The sequence below is a fragment of the Chionomys nivalis genome, chromosome 26, assembly GCF_950005125.1.
Source record: "Chionomys nivalis chromosome 26, mChiNiv1.1, whole genome shotgun sequence".
NCBI classification, from domain to species: Eukaryota; Metazoa; Chordata; class Mammalia; order Rodentia; family Cricetidae; genus Chionomys; species Chionomys nivalis.
Window position 1 is genome coordinate 35,885,509 of NC_080111.1, and position 25,748 is coordinate 35,911,256.

Genomic DNA, 25,748 nt, shown 5'->3' on the forward strand with positions numbered 1-25,748 from the left:
CGCTTAGATTCCTCTTTGTTATCTAGGTTCTCTGGGGTTGAGAATTGTAGGCTGGTTTTCTTTGCTTTAGGTCTAAAAGCCACTTATGAGTGAGGACATTGTATATTTGTCTTTCTGGGTATGGGTTACCTCACTCAGTATGATGTATTCTTTATCCATAAATTTCCCTGCCATTTCAAGACGTCATTATTTTTTTCTGCTGCGCGGTACTCCATTGTGTAAATGCAGCACATTTTCCTCATCCATTCTTTGGTCAGGGAATGTTTAGGTTGTTATCAAGCTAATACAGATAGTGCTGATATATTGTGAGAAGCGGCGGGCCCCTTCCCGCCAACTGGCTTGCTTTACCTGAAATAATTACATGGACAATGTATTCTTTTAAACACTGCCTGGCCCATTAATTACAGCCTCTTACTGGCTAATTCTCACATCTTGATTAGCCCATTTCTAATAATCTGTGTAGCACCACGAGCTGGTTGCTTACCAGGGAGATTCTTTTTTCTTTGTTTACCTTTAGAATCTCATACATATCAACAAAACATGGTGTCTTGTTTTAATTGGGGATTCTGCTGTTGTGAAGAAACACCATGAACAAAAAGCAAAATTGGGTGAAAAGGGTTTAGTTGGCTTATACTTCCGTATTGTTGTTCACTACTAAAGAATATCAGGGAAGGAACTTAAGGAGGGCAGGATCCTTGAGTCAAGAATTGATGCAAATATGAGAGGGGAGTGCTTCTTACTTTCTTATTTCATAGGACTTACCCATCCTCTCATTTTATAGAACCCAGGACCAGCCCAGGGATGGAATAACTCTCAATGGTCTGTGCCCTCTGCCATTGATCAATCATTGAGAGAATGTCTCATTTCTGAATCCCATGGAAGCATTTTTTTTCTGAGGCTCCCTAATTTCTGATGTCTCTAGGTCATTGTCAAGTAGACATGGAAAACCAGCCCACATACATGGTACAACAAGTTAAAGTAAGACTATGCAGTATCCATATAAAGCCTGGATATAGAAACCCAGTATGAGGAAAGGTGGTCTCAAAAGCTGTCAAATGAGTTAAAGTACACCCCACATATACACGCACCAAGTCTTAGCAGTCCTACAAAACACCAAAGTATAAACTGATAACATATATGCAAAGCATTTAGCACAGGCCCCTACAGGATCATGAGTCTCAGTGAGCACCAATAACTCCTGCTTAGTTGATTCTGTGGGCTGTGTTAACCTAGTGTCCTCAACCAAGGTGGGAGGCTGTTGCTATGGTACTTCCTCCCCATTGGCAGCTTGGTCTCCTTAGCTCCTCTTATTGCTTGACTGCCTGTGTCTGCTCCTGCTGCTTTGAGTTCCTGGATTAGGCCAGTTTGATAACAATTGGCTGAGGCACCATTCTAGGAGAATAACAGAATATCATGAGAAATCATTTCATGGACTTTTTTCCTATCTTATTTGGTTCTATAATAGACTTGTAGTATAGTGAGCTTCAGGTCTTAGACATCCAATTAGGATGGACATTGTCTCCTTCTAATGGAATAGGCCTGAAGTTTCATGAGTTATTTGTTGTTTACTCCTACAAGTTCTGGGGAACAAATAACTCAATATATCTTGCAAGCACAACTAGATGTAGATGTAACTGTTGCTGGTTGGTGTCCCAGTCCCAACATTGAATACTTTGCTGGTTAGAGAAGACTCCAGAGGCTTCTTATCCCTCTTTCCTAAAAGTCCTTGCTAGTGGCATTTTCATACAATCTAATGAGTATTTACTGTACTAGGTACCATACTAACTCCCAAATGTTCCCAATTCCTGTAGTCTTTCTTCATTCTCCCTACATTCAAGCACCCTGATCCTGCTTTCTCCTGTTCCCATACCCAACTTCTGCCATTCAATTCAAAAGACCTATTCTAGTGCCCCTTTCAGCGAGATTAATGTATCCCTCCCTTGATCCTTTGTTGTTAACTAACTCTGTGTCTGTGGATTGTAGCATGAATATCCTTTACTTTCAACCAATATTAATGTATAAGACAGTTCACACTATTGTCATTTGTATTCCTGAGTCTTGAGGTAGGTTGAATCCTAATTTTCAGAGAAACTGCCATACTGTTTTCCAGAGTGGTTGTACACTTTGCATTTCCACCAGCAATGGAAGAGTCTTCCCCTTCCTCCCATATCCTCTCTAGCATAAGCAGTCATTGGTGTTTTTGATCTTAGCTATTCTGACAGGTGGTATTGCAGCATCATTTTGATTTGCATTTCCCTGATGCCTAAGGATGTTGAACATTTCCTTAAGTGTCTTTTGGCCATTAGAGATTATTCTATAGAAAATTCTCTGTTTAGTTCTGTACCCTATTTTTAATTGAATTATTTGAAATTTTGATGTTTAATTTCTTGAGTTCTTTATATATTTTGGAGATCAGTCCTCTATCTTATATGGGATTGGAAATTTATTTTCCCATTCAATAAGCTGCCTTATTGTGTTATTGACTGTGTCCTCTGCTTTTCAGAAGCTTCTCAGTTTCAGAAAGTCCATTTATTAATTGTTCCTCTCAGACTCTGTGTTACAGGTGTTATATTTAGGAAGTGGTCTTCTGTTCCATGCTTGGAAGCCTACTTTTCACTTTCTCTCCTATCAATTTCAGTGTGGACAGATTTATATTAAGGTCTTTATCATCTTTGGACTTGAGTATTGTGCATGGTGATAGATATGGATCTATTTGCATTCCTTTACATGTTGATATCCTGTTATGCCATAACCATTTGTTGCAGATGCTTTCTTTTTTCATTGTATAATTTTAGCTTATTTGTCAAAAATCAGGTGTTCATAGGTGTGAGGATTAATATCTGGGTCTTTGATTCAATTCCATCATTCAACCTATTTGTGTTTTTGTCCATCATCTCGTCTTCAAACCTCCAAAATTAACTGTTTACTTAATTAAAATATATGTTCCTAGCAGTCTCAATCATCTCAATGTACCATTTTGATATTGTCCCGAGCAGTTTGTAGTCCAACCCTGATGTTTAGATGGTGAAACAATAGAATAGTGCAGTTGAAATCTTCCTTGCATGACTCACACTTCTTTTGGAGACTTCAGAGGTCACTGTAATGCATGGTCATGTTTTATTGCAAAAAACTTAAGCATTTTAATTGTCGTATGAGCAGATCTGTAAGAGGTTAAAGGATGAGTATTTGTTATGTATGCCTAGATATCAGATAGAGACTCAAACCCAAAATTAAATACAGGAAGCTAGATGAAACCTTTCCTTAGAATTAGTTACTTCCCTATATGATCATTAATATTATGGCTACAGGGATATTTGTTGTTAATCTCTCCCAAGAAATTACTGTAAGCTCTTTGCCAATGTTCACTTCCTGTCCATAATGATTCAATCTCAACATTAGCAAAACATGCTACAATTTAACCTTGGTAAATTCTTGCTAATAGATGAAGTTTCAGTTTTCTTTTAAAAACAACTCAGTTTTTTCCCATGTAACTTTTTAGTTTTTTAGTATGTTTATATGTTTAAAATATCGATTATAAGATAATATCTTTCCTCTGCAGTAAAATTTCTATAGGGTATGCATAGAACATAAAATGTCTAGAATGAAGGCCAGGAGGTGATGGCTCAAGCCTTTAATCCCAGCACTTGGGAGGCAGAGGCAGGTGGAGTTCAAGGCCAGCCTGGTCTAGAAGAGTTAGTTCTATGACAATTTCCAAAGCAACAAAGAAACCTGTATCAAAAAAAGTCTTGAATGTAACCAAACTTCACATCCAAACAAACCATAAGTGCCTCCTATAATTTTCTTTCCACTAAACCATTTTTTTTCTCTGCTTTAGATGATAATTCTCTTTGACTATTTAAATCCTTGTCACCTTTTATGGTTTGGTTCTAATTACTGTTTTCAATTTTTTACTCCAATAGTGGGATATAGATGGTCAATGTCTTGCGGCAATTTCTGAAAATTATTAAGATTCCACAATTAATCTCTCCTAATTTTTAACTTTTGGGCTCAAATTTTTATAAAAGTATTTTATATGCTGAATAATTAATAGAACCACCTTTTTGTATATTTTCAGAAGTAATCCCCAAGGAGACAAAGTTTCCTTTACTTCACGAACCATTTTCTCTAAAGTATTTACATTTGAATAAGCTAATGAAATTCCAAATAATGTTGAAAACATACCTAACTTGAGTATAATTTCAATTGTAATAAGTAACAAAGTACTAACATGCGGTACTTTATATCCTAATTGGTTTATAATAATAACTTTCAAGGACTAGAAATTTTCATTACACGTTTAAGTGAGTTGAATTATATAAAAGAGTTTGAGTAAGAATATAAAAATCATAGACAGTATGTTTTGATAAAAATGTCAATTTTATATCAAAAGGGAGCATCCATATCATATGCATTACATATCAATGTAAAATATATAAATAAGTAGTTACTTTTTAAAATCAATTTTAGTGATCTACACTTTTACATCATACACATATATGCCCCTTTATTCTTTTTAGATTCAGTAATCTACACTTTTATCCTATTATTTCATTGAGTCCTTTAGTAAATGGATGTATATTTATGAATATATAGAGCTGATTTTGGAGATGGACACTGGCTCTGTCCCTCTATAAATCCAAGCATGTTGTTAAAATAAAAATTCAGAGTTTCTCTCTCATGTCAGGAGGATGGGACAGAAAGAAAAAAGAATTTAGAAAAATTTTCACTCTTCTACATTTCTATTTTTGTCTCTATTGTACATGTCATTGAATATATATGTCTGTATATGACTATATAAATATTGTTTAAGTTTTGCACAATAAAGAATTAATTTTCCTGCAGTAATTTTTGAAGTTTCCAGGAAGAAGTTGGGGCCCCACAACGACAACTCAACCTGGTTGATGTGATGGCATGATGATGACAGTGCTACTACCAGACCTGTTTGTCCACCAGCTGCTCAAGATGGTTCTGACTTGCTTAGCTGAAATGGTGCACTTTTTACAACGTTCTGAACAGACCTTATAAGGGGAAGCTCAGAAAAACTTTACAAAATACTCAGAGACTATTTGCAATTTTACCGGACAGTAATCTTGGAATTTAACCATCATTTTACTTTCACAGGATCCCATAGAAAGAACATCGCCCCCATGACAGCTGGAAGTAATTCTAAAAGACTACATCCCCTCTTCCAACAAAGTTTGTTCTAGTGTTAGGGACATCATTTAGGGGTTGATTATAATTGGTATAGAGTTGTGGGTTGTAAGGGAAATTTTATGGGCTGAGGGATTTCTTTTAAAAAAAAAGAAAATTCTATGGAATAAGATATTGTGAGTTTGCATACATTAATAATAATAGTGAGTAATAGAGTGAATCCTTGTGAGTTATAATTTATAGGCAATTGCTTTTAGATTTTTGTATATTGATATAATGTTAAATATTGAATATTGTATGCATTCATGCTTCTACCTCTGCTTAAAACAGTTTATAATTGATAAATATACTTCTCAAATTGCAATGTACATTTCTTCCACTGATCAAGATACTTATTCATTGGTTACATTTTGAGCCCATTGTTGTTTATTGTACAATATTCTAATATGAAGTCTTAGTCTTTAAGTTAAATAGGTATTAGAATTATAGATCAATAGTCATCTATGTTTGTCTTACTTATAATTAGAATAATCAGGTTCTTTTAGACACATGAAGAATATATTTTGTATAGATAGGTAATCTTCAAACACTTCAAAGAGCTGTGAAATATGGAATTTAAATAACCTAAGGTACTGTTGAAGTGAGACACGATTACTACTGGTAGCATTGATCTATTTTCCAGAGAATGTTGAGCACCAAAGACATTTGGAGCTTGTTTTCTTGTTGTCAAAACTGGCCTTTGGGCAAAGACATGCTCTTGCCTCAACCTGTGACAAGATACATAGTATCCAAAAATGGATAAGCAGTTCTGTTAAATCTTGACTGGCATTTGTCTTACAGACAAATATACCCACCTCTGTTTTCTGAGTGTTATGGTAAAGGCAAAATACACCAATATGCCCAGTTTGTCCATCTTTTTTTCTTTTTTGTAGCCATTAATTTTCTCATGCATACAACGCCCTGTTGATCTTTTCCATTTTCCTCTCCCTGTGAATAGATACTCCTCTTATAAAGTGGTATCCTATACAAAGGACACAGAAATAACAGAATTGATTCTCATTTTCAATTTCCTTCTAAAGTGACTGTCTATGTCATGGAACAAGAATGGGGAACATCAGAATCATAAAACTATACTTTCAAAAAAGTATGCATTTCACTGTCATACTTACATTGTACTCATGTTTGGTATATTTTGAAGGCAGTGACCTATGATGATGTGCACATCAACTTCACTAAGGAAGAGTGGGGTTGGCTGAATCCTTCCCAGAAGAATCTCTACAAAGATGTGATGCTGGAGACCTATAGGAACCTAACTACTATAGGTGAAAATGAATTTCTTTCATGTTTCAAAATATGGAGACAACTTTTCCTTGGTTTATGATTTTGTTCTATAATTTGTTTTAGAGAAAGAAGAATGAGGTAAATAACAAACACAGTCACAGTTCTTAGGTGCACTTAAGATAATAAACTAATTGTTGCACATTATTAAATAATATAACATAGATATTCTGGTACTATATTTTAGGATACATTTGGGAAGACCTTAACACCGAAGAGCATTCTCACTGTTCTAGAAGACATGCAAGGTAATTTTATTGGGCAAGATCATAACAATTTCTTTTGAATAGTTTGTAATGTGTTCTGGAACTTTAAAACAAAAGCAACAGTGCAAATAAGCACAGCTTTAAATGCATTGATGGTTATTAAGTTCTCACAAATCCGTATACCTCATTTTCATGTATGTGAATTGCATCTGACAAGCCTTCATTTAAGAAAAAGTCTAGGTAGCAATTCCTAAACAGATATCACCATTTGATTCACAGCACTATGAGAGCTATGTTGTAGAACTGCAGCTTCATTTGCTTCTTGCTATTCGTGACAGAAAATATATAAATATTTCAGTGATGTTGAGTATAGCTGCAAAACGTTCTACTAATTCAATAGCCCATGGTAAGCTTTGTATCACTTGTATACTTTTTGTAACTGTGCTAAGTTTAGTGAAATCAGATTAATCAAGGGTCAAGGGGCAGTTGTTGTGGGGAAACCTTAATATCTATACCACAAGTCTGTGAAAGTAAAACTTTGTGGATTCATTGTGAAAATCTTTTATACACTATTATTTTTTCATATATATACATATATATGTATATGTATATATATGTATATATATATGATATGTCACTCTTGACACAAGTGTATGAGCATAGGAATATAGAAAGATTTATCATATCTTTCCTTAAGAAGAATTAAGAAGATAAACTGTAGTTCCTATGTAGATGTACATGTCAAATTGATCCAAAAATACAAAGTTAATTTATTTTGTATCGTCATGATTAATACATAAATAAAAACTCACATTACACCAAAAACAAACAAACAAACATGAGTTCTAGGTCTATGCAAATACTTCTCGGTGTCTTAGTTCACTTACCAATTGTATAATGATTCACAATATAGTAAAATTATAAATGGAGTAAAGTTGGTAAAGCACTCAGTAAAAAGAAACCTAGAAAAATATAGGTATACTTATAGATGAAAAGATAAACCATGACAGAATGGAATTTCTCATCACAAATATTTTTCTAGATGTAAAATGACCCCTAATAATAGAACAAAACATGATTTTAAACAAAGCTATAAAACCTTGATATTTGATTCCTTTTTACAATTTGAAAAAACATGAAATTAATTCATATAGGTATGAGGTTCAACTGCATTGAATGTGGTAAAGCTTTTACATGTGTAAATTATCCTTGCAGGATTGAAAAAAATCAAACTGGAGAGAAGTTTTCAGTATATTCTCACTGTGGTAAAGATTTGTCTTATAACACTCATCTTCTAAGGAATGAAAAAACAAATAGTGGAGAAAAATGCTGTGAAATTAAGCAATGTGATGAAGTCTTTTCTTATCACAATCATCTTGAAATGCATAAAAGAACACACACTGGAGAGAAACCCCATGAATATGGTCAAGATGATAAAGACTTTCTTTATGATACTCATCAAAGTAATAAACGAACACATACTGGAGAGAAATCATATGAATGTAATCTGCATGGTAAGGTCTTTTCTGATCACAGTCATCTTCAAAAGATTAAAAGAATATATACTAGAGAGACACCCTATGAATATAATCAATGTGGTAAAGCCATTGCTCAATGTACTGTTTTTCAAACACATAAAGGAATACAAACTGGAGAAAAACCCAATGAATGTAATCAGTGTGGTAAGGCCTTTGCACATCATAATCATCTTCAATTGCATAAAAGAACACATACTGGAGAGAAACCTGATAAATGTAATCAGTGTGGTAAGGCCTTTGCACAAGAGAGTAGTCTTCAAATCCATAAAAGATCACATACTGGAGATAAACACTATGAATGTAATCAGTGTAGTAAGGCCTTTGCATGCCAGAGTAAACGTCAAAGCCATAAAAGAACACATACTGGAGAGAAACCTTATGAATGTAATCAGTGTGGTAAGGCCTTTGCAAGTCACAGTGATCTTCAAAGGCATAAAAGAACACATACTGGAGAGAAACCCTATGAATGTAATCAGTGTGGTAAGGTCTTTGCACGTCACAGTGATCTTCAAAGGCATAAAAGAACACATACTGGAGAGAAACCCTATGAATGTAATCAGTGTGGTAAGGCCTTTGCACGACATCATTACCTTCAATTGCATAAAAGAATACATACTGGAGAGAAACCCTACGAATGTAATCAGTGTGGTAAGGCCTTTGGCCAGCCCTGTAATCTTCAATTGCATAAAAGAACACATACTGGAGAGAAACCCTATGAATGTAATCACTGTGGTAAGGCCTTTGCACGTCACAGTTATCTTCAAATGCATAAAAGAACACATACTGGAGAAAAACCCTATGAATGTAATCAGTGTGGTAAGGCCTTTGCACGTCACAGTCATCTTCAAATGCATAAAAGGACACATACTGGAGAGAAACCCTATGAATGTAATCAGTGTGGTAAGGCCTTTGCACGTCACAGTCATCTTCAAGTGCATAAAAGAACACATACTGGAGAGAAACCCTATGAATGTAATCAGTGTGGTAAGGCCTTTGGCCAGCCCTGTAATCTTCAATCGCATAAAAGAACACATACTGGAGAGAAACCCTATGAATGTAATCAGTGTGGTAAGGCCTTTGCACTAAACAGACATCTTCAAAGGCATAAAAGAACACATACTGGAGAGAAACCCTATGAATGTAATCAATGTTGTAAGGCCTTTGCACATCACAGTGATCTTCAAAGGCATAAAAGAACACATACTGGAGAGAAACCCTATGAATGTAAGCAGTGTGGTAAAGCCTTTGCACAAAACAGACATCTTCAAAGCCATAAAAGAACACATACTGGAGAGAAACCCTATGAATGTAATCAGTGTGGTAAGGCCTTTGCACATCATAGTGTTCTTCAAAGGCATAAAAGAACACATACTGGAGAGAAACCCTATGAATGTAATCAGTGTGGTAAGGCCTTTGCACAGAACATTTCTCTTCAATACCATAAAAGAACACATACTAGAGAAAAACCCTATGAATGTAATTATTGTGGTAAGGCCTTTGCACAAAACAGACATCTTCAAAGCCGTAAAAGAACACATACTGGAGACAAACCCTATGAATATAGTCAGTGTTGTAAGGCATTTGCCCATCACAGTGATCATCAAAGGCATAAAAGAACACATACTGGAGAGAAACACTATGAATGTAATCAGTGTGGTAAGGCCTTTGCACAACATAGTACTCTTCAAATGCATAGAAGAACACATACTGGAGAGAAACCCTATGAATGATATCACTGTGATAAGGCCTTTGCAGACCTTTGTACACTTAAAAGGCTTAAAATGTAACATACTCTAGAGATATCCGTGAATGGAATCTGGTAAATTCTTTTTCACAGTCATCTCCAAGTACATAATACGAGCCCTTTTGTAGAGAAACCCTGAAGTTAATTTGTGTATTTTTCAAAAACATGAAAAAGAAATCATACTGTATTGAAACTCTGTAAATGAATTTAGTTTCATAAAGTTTTATGCTTCATTTACAAGTAAGACTTTGTGTGTAGTCATCTGAGAAAGCTTGTGCATATTATCATAATCTTTTGGATGTGAGGAATCTTTGAAGAAGAAACCAGATAATGGGAAGATGTCCCTTGCCCTCATTAGGTAGTAATCAACATAGTAAAAGTGAAAACCTTTCCAAAAGCAATCTACAGGCTCAATACCATTTCCATGTAAATATCAGAGAAATTCTTCACAGATCTCAAAATAAAAACACTCAACTTCATATAGAAAAGCCAAAAAATGCAGGATAACCAAAACAATCCTATATAAAAAATAATTTCTGGAGGCATCACCTTCCCTGACTTCTTTCGTCAACTACAGAGCTACAGTATTGAAGAGAGCCTGGTGTTGGCACAAAATCAGATAGGAGGACTAATGGAACTGATTTTAAGACCCAGATATCAATCCACTTGCCTGCTACACCTGATTTTTGACAAAGCACCAAATAATATAAAATAGAGAAAACATATTTAACAAATGGTGCTGGCTTAACTGAATATCAATGTGGGGAAGAATGAAAGTAGATCCACATCTATCATCATCAACAAATCTCAAGTCCCAATGGATCAAAGACTACAACATAAACACAAACAAACTGAACTACATAAAACAGAATATTGGAATTACACTTTAACACATTGGTAAAGAGGACCACTTTCAAATTATAACCCCAGGTATTACATTACTGACAGTGAGAAAAATAATAAATGAGATTTCCTGAAGCAGAAGTTTCTGTAAAACAATGGACATTATCAACAATACAAAAAAGGCAGCCTGTAGCCGGGCGGTGGTGGCGCACGCCTTTAATCCCAGCACTCGGGAGGCAGAGGCAGGTGGATCACTGTGAGTTCGAGACCAGGCTGGTCTACAAGAGCTAGTTCCTGGACAGGCTCCAAAGCTACAGAGAAACCCTGTCTCGAAAAACCAAAAAAAAAAAAAAAAAAAAAAGGCAGCCTGTATGGGAAAAGATATTTACCTACCCCCACATACAAAGAACTTAAAGAATTGATCATCAAAAGAACAAATAATCCAATAAAAATGGACTACAGAACTAAGTAAAAAACTTTAAACATATGAATCTAAAATGACTGAGAGACACTTAAGGAAATTTCCAAACTCCTTAGTCATTAGAGAAATAAAAATTAAAACAAATCTGAGATTCCCTCTTACATCTGTAACAATATACAAGATCAAAACACTGATGACAATTTAAGCTGGAGAGGATGTAGAGTTAAGGGAACACTCCTCCCTTGCTGATGGGGTTACAAACTGAGTCAGCTACTTTGGATATCAATATGGTTATTCCGTAGAAAATTAGAAAGCCACCTGCCTGGTTGTGAGGCATGTCTTTAATCCCTGCACTTGGGAGGCAGAGATAGATCTCTGTGACTTCAAGGCCAACCTGGTCTACAAGAGCTAGTTCCAGGACAGGCTCCAAAGCTAAAGAGAAACCGTGTCTTGGAAAACCAAAAATTAAAAAAAAAAAGAATGAAAGAAAATTAGGAAACAACTTATCCTAAAACCCAGCCATGCCTTTTGGATATGTACTGAATGGATTCTCAATCATACCACAAGGACAAAAGCTCAACTCTGTTCACAGCAACATTATTTGTCAGAGCCAGAACCTAAAAACAACCCCTCCACTGAAGAATGGACAAAGAAATTGTGGTATATTTACACAATGGAGTACTACATAGTGGATAAAAACAATTGCATCTTGAAATTTAGGTGCAAATTTATGATCTAGAAAATATCATAAAAGAGTGAGTTAACCCAGAACCAGAAAGAAAAAATATGTACTCACTCCTAGGTGGCTTTTAGATATAAAACAGAGGACAGTCAGCCTACAATTCACAATGCCCAGAACATATTCAACAAAGAGGAAACAAACAGAGACATACATAAATCTATTCCATATAGAACATAGAGAAAGACAAGATCTTAGTAAATTTGGAACATGTGAATCATGGGAGAAGGGGGGGGGCGAAGGGTGAGTAGTGCATAAATATATAGTTGAATAAAAAACAATTAAAAAATCCTTGATACACAGCTGTTCATGGGTGCATTATACAAAGTGATAGTATAAAATTAATAGCTGAGATATGGAACTTTGCTTAATTTTGTAGCTGAATGAAATACTTCCTCTTGCTAAGGCAGATTGATTTATGATATTTAGTTAAAAACAATCTACACATTTTCCAAAAGAAAATTAAAGATTTGTACCATATCACCCAATCTTCCCAAGCCTATAATCACACATACAAACACATGAGACAGAAGTGCTTGATTTTACTTAATATAGCTGCATTCATTCAAAGTTCATCATGTAACACTGAGTTCATGTTTTTTTTTTGTTTTTTTTTTTTTTTTTGTTTTTCGAGACAGGGTTTCTCTGTGGTTTTTGTTGCTCTCCTGGAACTAGCTCTTGTAGACCAGGCTGGTCTCAAACTCACAGAGATCTGCCTGCCTCTGCCTCCCTAGTGCTGGGATTAAAGGCGTGTGCCACCATCGCCCGGCCTGAGTTCATGTTTTAATAATGAATTTTGAAGGCTGTACAAGTCAGAGTGACAAACCCTGAACTCTGTCAGTACTAATTGAATCTTTGACTTTTGAAAACACCAAGTTAGAGTGTAAGAATATCTTGGGCTTTTTAGGTCAGATGAGCACCTACAGAGCAATGGATCTTATATACAATATAGTTAGCATCCAGAATCAACAGCTGGATTCAAGAAAGCAACCACACAATTTACAGATTCATTTATAATGTAAGAGACCATGCCCAAGTGGATTGATATCTTAAAGCTATTGACTGAAGGAGCTCTAACAGCACCTACCCATTTAGCTTAATAAGAAACTCTAAACCCTATACAAAACTATGTCCACAAGAAACAGATGTCAAATGTAAAGTTAGAATTACAATAAGCATAATCAATATTAAGGAAGGAATACATCCTAATGGTTTGATAAGCATTCTATCCTAAGGAGTCCATGTTGTAGTAGAAATGGCTTAACTAGATCATAAGAGGATGGTATAATAAATATAATTTAAATTTGTGTCAATATACAAAAGTCTATACCAATGTAAATCCATAAATAATAGTTCACAAGTATTCCTTCTATTACAAACTGTTATTATTAGTGTGAGTAAGTAATCTACCTATTATCCAATTCCATTTTCCCTCTTTTTGAGATCTCTGGGTGTCCATAATTTCACCCAACTCTATATGGGTAATAATCAACTCTTAAATGTTGTCTCTGACTGTGAAGACAAACTTTGTTGGGAGAGAGAATGGCATTTTCTAGAATTGCTTCCAGATGTCATGCGAGCGATGTTTTTTCTATGGGATATTATAAAGGTAATATGATGGTTAAATTTCAAGATTGCTGTTTTGGATAATTGCAAAAGTTTTCTGAGTATTCGATAGGGTTCTTTTGAAGTTCTTATTTGGAATTCTGGCCAGAACATTGTAAGAAGGTGCAGGATATCTGCAGCTTGTACCCATAAATCAGTCTCATAGTGCTATGCATCATGCCATCATATCAACCAGGTACAGACATTGTGGGGCCCTAATGTCTTCTTCTTGGAAGCTATTCTTTGTTGAAAATGTAAGCATTATTCATGTAGACATATTTTCAGTGAAAGATAAATGATATTGACAAAATGAGCATGAAATAAAGTAAAATGTTCCTTTAAAATTGATCTTCTTTCTGTCCCATACCTGAAGGCTGTTGACGTGAGACAGAGTTTTGAATTTTTCTTTTAACTTTATGCTTGGATTTAGAGAAGCATAGACATTGTCTAATTCTAAAATTATTTCTGATTCTGAAGTAGAGATGTAAAGACAAAAAGACATCTTCTAAAGCTGTAGCCAATACAAAGCACCTAACAGATTATCTCTCTGGGGGTGTGCCTCCTCACAGGTTTACAGATCAGTAGCTGCCCTTTTCCTAAGATACAAAGCATTCAGTGTGGCAAACAGAACCAGAAGAGACAGATCAGCTACTACAGGTGAGGGAAAAATGAAAAATATTCCAGATAGTGAGAACAGTGTAAGCCATGGCTTAGAGGCTGCAGCAAAGTCAGCAGGACCTTTAGAGACATTCACCCTGTGCCATCAGAGCAGCAACAGCACACATCTGCCTTAAGCCAGAAACTCTGGAAGGAAAACACACTGTGTTTTGACAGTCTTCCAAATAATTCCAGTATGTGTGTAAGTTTTAGGACCTCTGATCCAGGCTACCAGCTCTCAAATGCTGTTTGCAGGTCACTTCTCTGTGATAGGATAGGAGGTGAAGTGGATGTAAGTTCAGATAAGTTTGGAAGTGCATAGTCTACATTGCTTTTGGAGAGCTTCCAATAAACAGCCATTTAAACGTTTTAAGAAGTCCTACAATAAAGACCTTTATTTCTCATTCAGCTGTGGCTCTCTGTGATTCTGCCTATTCATACTTCCATAAATACCCTCTTATGATTATCATCCTCACTATTCACATGGATGCGATGTAACCTACAGAAGATGAGGAGACTGTCCCCAAGTCACAGAACGTGTATCCATGTTGGAAAAGACCTTAAACATTTTTGTGTTCTCAATACACTGCATCCTCTGTCCTTCCACTCTATTGTGTATCCAGGCATAACTGCATTATGTAGCTCAGAATCAGGACAAAAGTCTCTGCATTTATCTTGAAGGAATTTTCTGACTACTCATCCCTGGAGCACCTACTCTTTCCTCTGTGCTCAGTTTTGTACCTGGTGACCCTGCTCGGAACACTGACTTCATGACTGTGTGCATGTTGGATCCCTGCCTACACATACCCATATACTATTTCTGAGTAATATTTCCATTTAGAAAATCTGCTACACATCTACTTTTGTGCCTCTAATGCTGTTCCACCTACTCTCATCCCAGAAGACCATCTCTCTGATGGCTGTGACATCCAGATGCATCTGAGACTTTCCACAGGCTCCACAGAGTACCTGCTGCTTGTCATCATGGCCTGTGTTCACTACCTTGCAATTTGCCAGCAACTCAGGTACCTGTGCACATGAGCCACAGGTTTTTCTCAATGCCTCCAAGAGCGTTCTGTGTATTTTATGTCATCAGGTAGTTGACAGAAACAGTCATTGCCATGGGACTGTCATTGTATGGCCACCAAGTATTCAGAAAGTTCACCTGCAAGGTCCTGGGTGTGCTGAAACTGGCCTGTGGTGACACATCAGTTAGTAATGACTTTGTCCTTATGGATGCCATCCTTCTGCTACCTTTACTCAAGTACCTCATTTGCCTTTCTGACATACCAATCCTGGTTACCTTCCTAAAGGTACTCTCAGCCGGCAGGCCCTGCAAATGCTTTTCCACCTGCTTGGAGCACCTTGCTGTAGTCCTATTTTTCTATAGTATCATCATGTTCATGTACATGAAACCTATGAACACAAAGGGCTATATCTCTAACATGGTCTTTATAGTCCTCTGCATTGTGGACTTCACACCCATGAAGCAGGCAGTGATCTGCAAAGATAGGGAGCTTGACTTTCTGTCTCTGTCATCAAAAGCCAATACCAATGCAGGGCAGATTATGGAACTATGGGTACCCCCACTGTAGAGACACAGTCTGTCTCACTAAAACTGTCAATCTGACTCCCCAGTTTTCTCCTCTCCTTAACTTGTGTGAGCTAGTGCTCAGCACTTTAATGTGATCTAATCTCAAGACTTCAGCCTTCGCTAGGTTCCTTCATTCACAACTATAATACTAGCATTTGTGGGGCAAAAGCAGATTGATGGTTAAATTAATGTCATCCCGTGCTATATAGTGTGACCAGTACCAAGAAAATAAATAGATACTAGACATTAGTATTTCCTTTCTTAATGTGTCCTCAGTGGGTCACTGGGAGTACCATTTTAAGTACTACTTAAGAGTGCAACATTTCCTGACTGACAGTCACAAATGGCTCCTCACTTCTCTCAAGAAGATGTTCATCAGCAGGACCTCACAACTGCCTGCCTGCCTGCATAGTTCCTAGCCTTCTCCCAGACTTTCACAGTCACACAAAATTGACAAATGTGTGTTTTGATCTTCCCTAATCTCCCTGCCCCACAAACTCTTGCGTTCTTCTTGTGAGACAGTTATTATCAGCACTCATTGAAGAACACTTGACCTTTCTTTCCCTTTAGGCTCAAAGCCATTTTCTCCTCTCATTATCTCCCTCCTGTATCCTTGGTTTCTAATATTGTTTATGGCCAGATGACATTTTTAAAAGTGTATTTTTTATTAATTTTTATTGAATTCTACATTTCTCTCTACTCTCCTCCCCGCCTCTTCCCTACCCCCTTTATCCTTCCCACAAGGTCCAAAATGGGACCTTGATCTCAATTTAGTCAGGAGATTCTGTCTTTCTCTACTTTGCCTGTAGATTAGATCTATGTAAGTCTCTTTTAGTGTCCTCATTGTTGGGTAATTTCTTTGGGATTGTGGTTTGTAGGCTAGTTTTCTTGGGTTTATGTTGAAAAACTAACTGTGAGTGAATACATGTGATAATTGTCTTTCTGTGTCTGAGTTACCTCACACAAAATAATGTTTTCCAGCTCTATCCATTTTCCTCCAAAATTTAAGCTGTCATTATTATTGTTTTGCTGTGTAGTACTCCATTATGTAAATGTACCACATTTTCCTTATCTATTCATTGGTCAAGGAGCATTTAGGTTCTCTCCAGGTTCTGACTATGACGAACAATGCTGCTATGAACATAGTTGAGCACAAGTCCTTGTGCATGTTTAGCATCCTTTGGTTATATACCCAAAAGAGGTATTACTGGATCTTGAGGAAGGTTGTTTCCTAATTTTTTGAGAAACAACCAAACTGACATCCAAAGGGGTTGTACTATCTTGCATTCCTCCCAGCAATGCAGGAGTGTTGCCTTTACCCCACAACTTCTCCAGCATAAGTTGTCATCAGTGTTTTTGATCTTGGCCATTCTTACGGGTGTAAGATCAAATCTCAGAGTTGTTTTGATTTGCATTTCTCCGACGACTAAAAATGTTGAACATTTCCTTAAGTGTCTTTCACACATTTTAGATTCCTCTACTGAGAGTTCTCTCTTTAGTTCTGTGCTCAGTTTTTTTAATTGGATTATTTGTTCTTTTGATGAGCAATTTCTTGAGTTCTTTGTATATTCTGGAGACCAGACCTCTGTATGATGTGGGATTAGTGAAGATATTTTCCCATTCTGCAGACTGTCATTTTGTCTTATTGACCATGTCCTTTGATTTATAGAAGCTTTTCAGTTTTAAGAGGTCCAATTTATTAATTGTTTCTCTCATTGTCTGTGCTGCTGGGGTTATATTAAAGAACTGTTCTCCTGTGCCATTGCTTTCAAGTGTACTTCCCACTTTCTCTTCTATAAGGTTCAGTATGGCTGGCTTTAGGTTGAGGTCTTGGATCCATTTTGGACTAAAGTTTTGGGCATGGTGATAGATATGTGTCTATTTTCTTTCTTCTACAAGTTGATATCCAATTATGCTAGCAGCATTTGTTAAATATGCTTTCTTTTATTTATTTATTTTTTTTATTGAAAAAAAAAATTTCCGCCTCCTCCCCGCCTCCCATTTCCCTCCCCCTCCTCCCGCCGCTCTCCCCCTCCCCCCACTCCTCTTCTCCTCCCTCTCCAATCCCAGGAGCAGTCAGGGTTCCCTGCCCTGTGGAAAGTCCAAGGTCCTCCCACCTCCATCCAGATCTAGGAAGGTGAACATCCAAACTCTCTAGGCTCCCACAAAGCCAGAACCTGAAGTAGGATCAAAACCCCGTGCCATTGTCCTTGGCCTCTCTTCAGCTCTCATTGTCCGCCATGTTCAGAGAGTCTGGTTTTATCCCATGCTTTTTCAGTCACAGTCCAGCTGGCCTTGGTGAGCTCCCAATAGATCGGCCCCACTGTCTCAGTGTGTGGGTGCACCCCTCGTGGTCCTGACTTCATTGTACATGTTATCCCTCCTTCTGCTCCTCATTAGGACCTTGGGAGCTCAGTCCGGTGCTCCAGTGTGGGTCTCTGTATCTATCTCCATCCACCGCTAGATGAAGGTTCTATGCAAGATATTCATCAGTATGGCTATAGAATAGGTTCATTTCAGGTTCCCTATCCTCAGGTGCCCACGGAACTAACTGGGGACATTGCCCTGGGCATCTGGTAGCCACTCCAAGTTCAAGTCTCTTGCCAACTAGGTGGCTCCCTTATCTAAGAAATGAGTTTCCCTGCTCCCCTATCCAACCTTCCTATATCCCCAATCATCCCATTTCCCCAAGTTCCCCTCATCCTCTCCTTCACACTTTTCTCTCCCCATCTCCCCTTACCCCCATCCCACCCTACCCCCAAGATTCCAATTTTTGCCTGGCAATCTTGTCTATTTCCCATAGCCAGGAGGATAACTTTATGTTTTTCCTTGGGTTTGCCCTCTTATTTAGCTTCTTTAGGACCACAAATTACAGACTCAGTGGCCCCCTATCCATGGCTAGAAACCAATTATGAGTGAGTACATCCCATGATCTTCTTTTTGGGTCTGGGTTAACTCACTCAGGATGGTATTTTTTATTTCCATCCATTTGCATGCAAAATTCGAGAAGTCATTGTTTTTTACCGCAGAGTAGTACTCTAATGTGTATATATTCCACACTTTCTTCATCCATTCTTCCATTGAAGGACACCTAGGATGCTTCCAGGTTCTGGCTATTACAAATAATGCTGCTATGAACATAGTTGAACAAATGCTTTTGTCATATGATAAGGGATCTCTTGGGTATATTCCCAAGAGTGGTATTGCTGGGTCCAGGGGTAGGTTGATCCCAATTTTTCTGAGAAACCACCACACTGATTTCCAAAGTAGTTGCACAAGTTTTCAGTCCCACCAGCAATGGGTGAGGGTACCCCTTTCTCCACAACCTCTCCAGCAAAGGCTATCCTTGGTGTTTTTGATTTTAGCCATTCTGACAGGTGTAAGATGGTATATCTAAGTTGTTTTGATTTGCATTACCCTGATCAATAAGGAGGTTGAGCATGATCTTAAGTGTCTTTAGGCCATTTGAATTGCTTCTGTTGAGAATTCTCTGTTCAGTTCAGTGCCCCATTTTTAATTGGGTTAATTAGCATTTTAAAGTCTAGTTTCTTAAGTTCTTTATATATTTTGGAGATCAGACCTTTGTCTGTTGCGGGGTTGGTGAAGATCTTCTCCCAGTCAGTAGGGTGCCTTTTTGTCTTAGTGACAGTGTCCTCTGCTTTACAGAAGCTTCTTAGTTTCAGGAGGTCCCATTTATTCAATGTTGCCCTTAATGTCTGTGCTGCTGGGGTTATACATAGTAAGCGATCTCCTGTGCCCATATGTTGTAGGGTACTTCCCATTTTCTCTTCTATCAGGTTGAGTGTGTTCAAATTGATATTGAGGTCTTTGATCCATTTGGACTTTAGTTTTGTGCATGGTGATAGATATGGGTCTATTTTCATTCTTCTACAGGTTGACATCCAGTTGTGCCAGCACCATTTGTTGAAGATGCTTTCTTTCTTCCATTGTACACTTTTAGCTCCTTTATCGAAAATGAGGTGTTCATAGGTTTGTGGGTTAAAATCTGGGTCTTCTATACGATTCCATTGGTCGACTGCTCTGTTTTTATGCCAGTACCACGCTGTTTTCATTACTGTAGCTCTGTAATAGAGTTTGAAGTCAGGGATGGTAATGCCTCCAGAAGTTCCTTTATTGTATAAGATTGTTTTGGTTATCCTGGGTTTTTTGTTTTTCCATATAAAGTTGATTATTGTCCTCTCAAGATCTGTGAAGAATTTTGATGGGACCTTGATGGGGATTGCATTGAATCTATAGATGGCCTTTGGTAGAATTGCCATTTTTACTATGTTGATCCTCCCAATCCAAGAGCAAGGGAGATCCTTCCATTTTCTGGTATCCTCCTCAATTTCTTTCTTCAAAGACTTAAAGTTCTTGTCAAATAGATCTTTCACTTCCTTGGTTAGAGTTACCCCAAGATATTTTATGCTGTTTGTGGCTATAGTGAAAGGTGATGATTCTCTTATTTCTCTCTCTGCTTCCATATCCTTTGTGTATAAGAGGGCAACTGATTTTTTGGAGTTGATCTTGTATCCTGCCACATTACTAAAGGTATTTATCAGCTGTAGAAGTTCTTTGGTGGAGTTTTTGGGTTCGCTTAAGTACACTATCATGTCATCTGCAAATAACGCAAGTTTAACTTCTTCCTTTCCAATTCGAATCTCCTTGATCCCCTTATGTTGTCTTATTGCTATTGCTAAAACTTCAAGAACTATATTGAAGAGGTATGGGGAGAGTGGACAGCCTTGGCGTGTTCCTGATTTCAGTGGGATGGCTTTAAGATTCTCTCGTTTAATTTTATGTTAGCTGTCGGCTTGCTGTAAGTAGCTTTAATTATATTTAGGTATGACCCTTGTATCCCTAATCTCTCCAAGACTTTTATCATAAAGGGATGTTGAATTTTGTCAAATGCTTTTTCAGCATCTAATGAAACTATCATATGGTTTTTTTCTTTCAGTTTATTTATATGATGGATTACATTGATAGATTTGCGTATGTTAAAACAGCCCTGCATCTCTGGGATGAAGCCTACTTGATCATAATGGATAATTTTTCTAATGTGTTCTTCGATTCGGTTTGCCAGTATTTTGTTGAGAATTTTTGCGTCGATGTTCATGAGTGAGATTGGCCTGTAATTTTCATTCTTGGTTGAGTCTTTGTGTGGTTTTGGTATCAGAGTTACTGTAGCTTCATAAAAGGAATTTGGCAATGACTCTTCAGTTTCTATATTGTGAAATACATTTAGGAGTATAGGTATTAGGTCTTCTTGGAAGTTCTGGTAGAATTCCGCATTGAAACCATCTGGTCCGGAACTTTTTTTGGAAGGGAGGTTTTTGATAACAGCTTCTAATTCTTCGCGACTCACAGGTCTATTTAGGTTGTTTACCTGGTCCTGGTTTAACTTTGGTATATGGTATTCATCTAAAAAAGTGTCCAATTTATTAATTGTTTCTCTCATTGTCTGTGCTGCTGGGGTTATATTAAAGAACTGTTCTCCTGTGCCATTGCTTTCAAGTGTACTTCCCACTTTCTCTTCTATAAGGTTCAGTATGGCTGGCTTTAGGTTGAGGTCTTGGATCCATTTTGGACTAAAGTTTTGGGCATGGTGATAGATATGTGTCTATTTTCTTTCTTCTACAAGTTGATATCCAATTATGCTAGCACCATTTGTTAAATATGCTTTCTTTTTTCCATTTGATATTTTTTGTTTCTTTGTCAAAAATCAGGTGTTTGAAGATGTGTGGATTAATATCTGGGTCTTCAATTCAGTTCCATTGGCCTTCCTGTCTGTTCTTATGCCAATTTCAGACAGTTTTCAGTACTGTAGCTCTGTAGTAAAGTTTGAAATCAGGGATTGTGATTCTTCCAGAAGTTCTTTTATAGTACAGGATTATTTTGGCTATCGTGGGATTTTTGCTTTTCCATATGATGTTGAGTACCATTCTTTTGAGGTCTGTGAAGAATTTTGTTGAGACTTTGATGGGCATCACAGTGAATCTGTAGATTGCTTTTGGTAAGATTGCAATTTTTCCTATGTTAATTCTGCCTACCCAAGAGTATGGGAGATCTTTCCACTTTCTGCTGTCTTCTTCAATTTCTTTCTTCAAGGATTCAAAGTTCCTGTCATACAAGTCTTCCACTTGTTTGGTTAGAGTTATTCTGAGATATTTTATGCTTTTTGTGGTTATTTTGAAGGGTGGTATTTCTCTGATTTATTTCCCAGACCTTTTATTGTCTGTGTATAGGAATGATACTGATTTTTTTTTTTTAGTTGATCTTGTATCCAGCTACATTACTGAATGAAAGTGTTTATGAGTTGTAGAAGTTCCTTGGTATAATTTTTGGGATTGCTTATGTAAACTATCATGTCATCAACAAACAGTGAGAGTTTGACTTCTTTTTTTCCAAATTGTATCCCCTTGATTTCCCATTCATATCTTATTGCTCTGGCTAGGACCTCAAGAGATATGTTGAATAGATATGGAGAGAGTGGATGATCTTTTCTTGCTCTTGATTTCTGTGGTATCGCTGAGAGTTTCTCTCCATTATAGTGTGTTGTTGGCTGTTGTCTTGCTGTATATTGCCTTCATTATGTTTAGCATATTCCTTGTATCCCTGTTCTCTCCAAGATCTTTATCTTTAAGTGATGTTGTATTTTCTCTAAAGCTTTTTTGACATCTAAGTGAGATGATCATGTGGTTTTTATTTTTCAGCTTGTTTATATTGTGGATTATTTTGACAGATTTTCATATGTTGAACCATCCTTGCATCTCTGGTATGAAGCCAACTTGATAATGCTGGATAATGGTTCTGATGTGTTCTTGGATTTGATTTGCCAGTATTTTATTTACTGTTTTTGCATCAATGGTCACAAGGGAGATTGTGCTGTAATTCTCTTTCTTTATAATGTCTTTCTGTGGTTGGAGTATCAGTGTAATTATAGCCTCATAAAAGGAGTGTGTCAATTATCCTTTTGTTTCTATTGTGTGGAATAATATGAGGAATATTGGTATTAGTTCGTTGAAAGACTTGTAGAATTCTCAGCTGAAACCCTCTGGGCCCGGGCTTTTTTTTGGTTAGGAGACTTTATTTGACTGTGTCTATTTATTCAGCAGTTATAGGTGTGTTTAATTTGCTTATCTGGTCTTGATTTAATTTTGATAAGTGATATTTGATAAGTTGTCCATTTGCTTTGTTTTCCAATTTTGTAGAGTACAAGTTTTCAAAATATGACCTGATGATTCTCTGTATTTCCTCCGTGTCTGCAGCTATGTCCCCCTTTTCATTTCTGATTTTGTTAATTTGGATATTCTCTCTCTGCCTTTTGGGTAATTTCGATAAAGTTTTGTCTATTTTGTTGTTTTGTAGAAGAACCTACTCTTTGTTTCATTGGTTCTTTGTATTTTTCTTTGTTTCTATTTTGTTGATTTCAGCTCTTAATTTGATTATGTCTTGCCATTTAGATCTCTTAGGTGAGTTTGCTTCTTTTGTTCCAAAACTTTAAATTTTCTGTTAATTCACTCGTGTGGGATTATTCCAGCTTCTTTACATAGGCATTTAGTTCTATGAACTTTCCTCTTAATACTGCTTTCATTGTGTCCCATAAATTTGGGTATGTTGTGTGGTCATTTTCATTGAATTTTAGGAAGTTTTATTTTCTCCCTTTATTTCTTTCTTGACCCATTGATGATTCAGGTTAACACTGCTTAATTTTCCTGTGTTTGTAGGTTATCTGAAATTAGTTTTGCTGTTTATTTCTAGTTTAAACCATGATGATTTGAGAAAGTACATTGTAGTATTCCTTTTTTTGTTTGTATTTGTTGAGGCTTGGTTTGTTACTGAGTATGTGGTCAGTTTTTGTGTAGGTTCCATTAAGTGCTGAGAAGAAAGTATTTTCTTTTCTTTTGAATGGAATATTATATAGATGTATGTTAAATCCATTTGAGTCATAATATCTGTCAGTTCTCTTATTTCTCTGTTCATTTTTTGTCTGATTGACCTGGCCATTGGTGAGAGGGGAATATTGAAGTTTTCCACTATTAGTGTGTGGAGTTTAACGTATGTTTTAAGCTTTAGAAATGTTTCTTTTACATATCAGGGTGCCCTTGCATTTGGGGCATAGATGTTCAGTAATGATATTTCTCTTGATGGATTTTTCCTGTGACTAATATGAAATCACCTTCTTTGTCCCTTTTGATTAATTTTAGCTTGAATTCTATTTTGTTAGATATTAGGATAGCTATACCTGATGTTTCTTAGGTCCATTTAATTGGAATCCATTTTTCTAATCTTTACTCTGAGACAGTGTCTGTCTTTGAGGTTGAGATGTGTGTTTTTTTTTTTTTGTATGCAGAAGAAGGATGGATTCTGTATTCATATGCAATCTGTTAGCCTGTGTCTTTTTATAGGTGAGTTGAGTCCATTTACATTAAGGGATATTAATGACCAGTGATTGCTATCTCCTGTTAATTTAGTATTCATTGTTGGTGATGTTAACTTGTGCATTTTTCCCTTCTTTGGAATTTGTTGCTATGCGACCATCAGTTGTCTGTGTTTTGTTGCTTAAGCCAGTTTTCCTTTTAGTATTTTGTGTAGGGCTGAGTTTGTGGCTAGGTACTAGTTAAATCTAGTTTTTTCATGGAATGTCTTGCTCTTTCCTTCTATGGTAATTGAAAGTTTTGTTGGGTATAGTGGTCTGGGCTGACATTTGTGATCTCTTAATGTCTGCATAATGTTTGATCATGACCTTCTGTCTTTCATTGTCTCCAATGAGGAGTCAGGTATAATTCTGATAGGTCTACCTTTATATGGTACTTGGCCATTTTCCTTTGCAGCTCTTAATATTCTTTCTTTATATGTTTACTGTTTTGATTATTATATGTTGAGTGGACTTTTTATGGATCCAGTCTATTTGGTGTTCTGTAAACTTCTTTTATCTTCATAGGTATATATTTCTTTAGGTTGAGAAAGTTTTCTTCTTTGATTTTGTTAAATATATTTTCTGTGCTTTTGAGTTGAGCTTCTCCTTTTCTATATCTATTATTCTTTGATTTGGCCTTTTCATGGTGTCTGATATTTCCTGGATATTTTGGGTTAAGCTTTTGTTACATTTAATATTTTTTTAACTGATGAGTTTATTTCCTGTATTGTATCTTCAATGCTTGAGATTCTCTCTTCCATGTCTTATATACTGTTGCTCATGATTGTTTGTAGTTTCTGATCATTTTCTCATTATTCCTTTTTCTATAATCCCCTTAGACTGTGTTTTTTTTTATTGTCTCTATTTCAGTTTTCAAGTCTTGAATAGTTTCTTTCATTTGTTTGATTGCTTTTTCTTGGATTTTTTAAAAGGGGTTTGATGATGTCTTCCAATTTTTTTGTTTGATTTTCCCTCCAATTCTTTGAGGGAATTTCTCATTTCCTCTTTATGAGTTTCAAACTCTTGAATTTATTTTTTAGGTCACTTTCTTCTGCTTCGTCTATATTTGATTGTTCAAGTCTTGCTGTTGAAGGTTCTTTAGGTTTTCCTGGTGTTTTATTGCTCTTTGTGGTATTGCATGTGGTTTTTCCTTTTGTACTCTTTTATTACTCTAGTAGGTGCATGTTGCAGCTGTCTGAGATTCTGTTGATTAATTTACTAGGTGTCCATGAATCCAAAGCTCAGATGTTTGGTTTGTGGTACTATCAGTACCATAGTTCTAGTTACCCCATTTGTTAACCTGTGTTCCTGGAGATAGCTCCACACTCCTGGGCTTTGCTCTGCTCCCTTGGAGTTTGCTGTCTCAGGACTACTTTGGCCTAGGCTACCAGCTTTGACCTGTTTCTGTAAATCTTGATCTAGATTTTCTCCTGCAGAAGTCCCTGGCTTGGAGTTGGTCTTGCAAAGGTCTTTGGCTCCGGTCTATTGCTTCA

At 36.6% G+C, this 25,748-nt stretch overlaps 1 pseudogene; it reads left to right on the forward strand.

Annotated features, from left to right (window-relative positions):
• The first annotated feature begins 939 nt into the window (after nt 1-939).
• LOC130866865 (zinc finger protein 431-like) lies at nt 940-15,837 on the forward strand (annotated as a pseudogene).
• The last annotated feature ends 9,911 nt before the right edge of the window (nt 15,838-25,748 follow it).